The sequence below is a fragment of the Primulina huaijiensis genome, chromosome 7 (genome assembly GCF_012295235.1).
Source record: "Primulina huaijiensis isolate GDHJ02 chromosome 7, ASM1229523v2, whole genome shotgun sequence".
Classification (NCBI taxonomy): Eukaryota; Viridiplantae; Streptophyta; class Magnoliopsida; order Lamiales; family Gesneriaceae; genus Primulina; species Primulina huaijiensis.
This window is the reverse complement of record NC_133312.1, coordinates 17,263,638-17,266,501: the sequence shown is the minus strand read 5'-3', so window position 1 is coordinate 17,266,501 and position 2,864 is coordinate 17,263,638. Positions and strand designations below refer to the sequence as shown.

At 33.1% G+C, this 2,864-nt stretch overlaps 1 pseudogene; it reads left to right on the top strand.

The window, feature by feature from the left end:
- Nucleotides 1–241: 241 nt before the first annotated feature.
- LOC140981642 (uncharacterized) lies at nt 242–2,653 on the top strand (annotated as a pseudogene).
- Nucleotides 2,654–2,864: the final 211 nt, after the last annotated feature.

The following is a 2,864-nucleotide window of genomic DNA, read 5'->3' as shown; positions in this document are numbered from 1 at the left end:
ATGTCTTTTTGGAACATTTGCATTTAGAAGGATGTCATTTGGATTATGTAATGCCCCAGCAACATTTCAAAGATGTATGCTAAGCATTTTTTGCTACATGGTTGAAAAATGTTTGGAAATTTTCATGGATGATTTAACTGTCTTTGGGAATACATTTGATAATTGTCTTAAAAATTTGGAAAAAGTTTTAAAAAGATGCGAGGAAAAAGGTCTTATTTTAAATTGGGAAAAATGTCATTACATGATTACTTCTTGAATTGTTTTGGGACATGTCGTGTCATCTCATGGAATTGAAGTTGATAAAGCAAAATTTGATGTCATTGCCAATTTACCCCCTCCAAAAACCATTAAAGAAATTCGCTCATTTTTGGGACATGCTGGATTTTATAGGAGGTTTATAAAGGATTTTAGTTTAATCTCTAAACACATTTGTAACCTCTTAACAAAAGACAGTGCATTTGAGTGGACTCAAGAATGTCAAAATGCTTTTGATAAAATCATTCGACATTTAACATCATCTCCTATCATGCAACCTCCTGATTGGTCTTTACCATTTGAAATCATGTGCGATGCGAGTGATTATGCAGTCAGTNNNGACACCAATTAACGATAATTTTCCTGATGAACATCTATTTTCAGTTACTACTACACCTTGGTTTGCTAACATAGTAAATTTTCTTGTGACAGGAAAAATGCCACCGCAATGGAGTTCTCAAGATAAAAGAAAATTTTTGAATGAGGTAAAAAACTTTTATTGGGATGATCCGTATCTGTTCAAGTATTGTCCGGATCAAATTTTTCGACGTTGCATACCCGACAATGAGGTAAGTAGTGTCATTAAATTTTGTCATTCAGAAGCATGCGGAGGACATTTTTCTTCAAAGAAAACAGCTGCAAAAATCTTGCAGTGTGGATTTTATTGGCCCACTTTGTTTAAAGACACCCACGAAATCTGCAAGATCTGTGAAAATTGTCAAAAATTGGGTGCGATTTCAAAAAGAAACATGATGCCTTTGAATCCTATTATTGAAATTGAAATCTTTGATTGTTGGGGAATAGATTTTATGGGACCTTTTCCACCGTCGTTTGGATACTTGTATATTTTAGTTGCAGTTGATTATGTTTCCAAATGGATAGAGGCAATTCCATGTCGAACAAATGATCATAAAATCGTCATCAAATTTTTAAAAGAAAATATTTTTAGTAGATTTGGAATTCCTCGAGCCATGATAAGTGATGGGGGAACTCACTTTGTTAATAAACCATTTGCTTCATTAATGAAAAAATATGGTATTACTCACAAAGTAACTACTCCTTATCATCCTCAAACAAATGGACAAGTTGAATTAGCTAATAGGGAGATAAAGCAAATTTTGGAAAAAACTGTTAACTCAAATAGAAAAGATTGGTCTCTGCGACTTAATGATGCACTTTGGGCATATCGAACAGCTTTTAAAACATCATTGAATATGTCTCCCTATAGGTTGGTTTATGGAAAACATTGTCATTTGCCTGTGGAATTGGAACATAAAGCTTATTGGGCGATCAAAACTTTAAATTCAAGCATGGATGATGCCAACAAATTGCGTAAATTGCAACTTAATGAACTTGATGAACTCAGAAATGACGCGTATGAGAATTCAAGGATTTATAAAGCAAAAATCAAATCATTTCATGATAAAACAATTCTTAGAAAATCTTTTGAGATTGGTAAAAAAGTTTTGCTTTATAATTCGCGACTTCACATATTCCCAGGAAAATTATGATCAAGATGGACAGGTCCATATGTTGTAAAACATGTGTACCCTTATGGAGCTGTGGACATTGAAAATCCTAAAAATGGTGATGTTTTTAAAGTAAATGGACAAAGGTTTAAACCATTTTTAGAAAATGAAATCTTTAAAGAAGAGTTTATTTCCCTTTCCGATCCTTGATTTTTTGTATTGCAATTAATTTTGTTTTTTTTTATTTCAGGTTTCCTTAATCTTTTTATTTTCCAGGTTAAATGGCGGATAACGGTACTCCGTGACTCTCATAGTCGGTTTAATCAGTTTTCCATAATTGCTGATACAAAAATTAAAAAAAATATCATTTCTTTTCTTTTCAATATGGATGAAATTCTCTCAAAAATTTGTAAATATTTTCCCTCTGTTTCTGAAAATGTTCTAAGAAAAATTTATGCAGGAAGGTGTGAAAGATTGAGATTGCTAATGCAAAAAGGAATTCCAGAAGATATTCGTCTTGTAATAGAAGCTAAGGTCCGATTAAGAGGAGAAGTTCCACAATCATTGCTCATTCGGTATTTGCCTGGATTAGGAAAAAGCACTTATGCGAAAAAACGAAGAGCCAAAAGTTTAGGGGTTTGTCATAAGTGTGCAAGATGGACTTGTGACAAACGATGCAGATCTTTGGGATGTGTTTCTAATAACAGAGAAGATAAATTGGTTTCATTAAGAATTGGCTGAGTAAGGAGTCTTTAGATAACATCTTATTGACTCTTGAGACGCATTCTAGTGGACATGTGCATATTGAATTTCTCCGTTTGTGGAAACAATTCCAAGATAAGCGTCATAGTCTTGAGAATCCGACTAAAAAAGACCCTGTTTGCCAATTTATAAGAAAATTGGATGGGAAGCATATCCTCAACTCATAGAAGGCGTTGAAGCCGTTTTTGGACGTAAAACCAGAGGAAAATTATGAGCCACAATCACACTACTGTTTAGATGCATGTGTGTTATTATTTTTTTTTACTGTTTATTCTGTTTACAACTGTGATCCAAGTTTTGTTATGATAACATATAACCCCTATAAAATCTCTCATCTTTCTCTCTATTTTTGCAGACCAAAAAGAAAGTAAAAACATG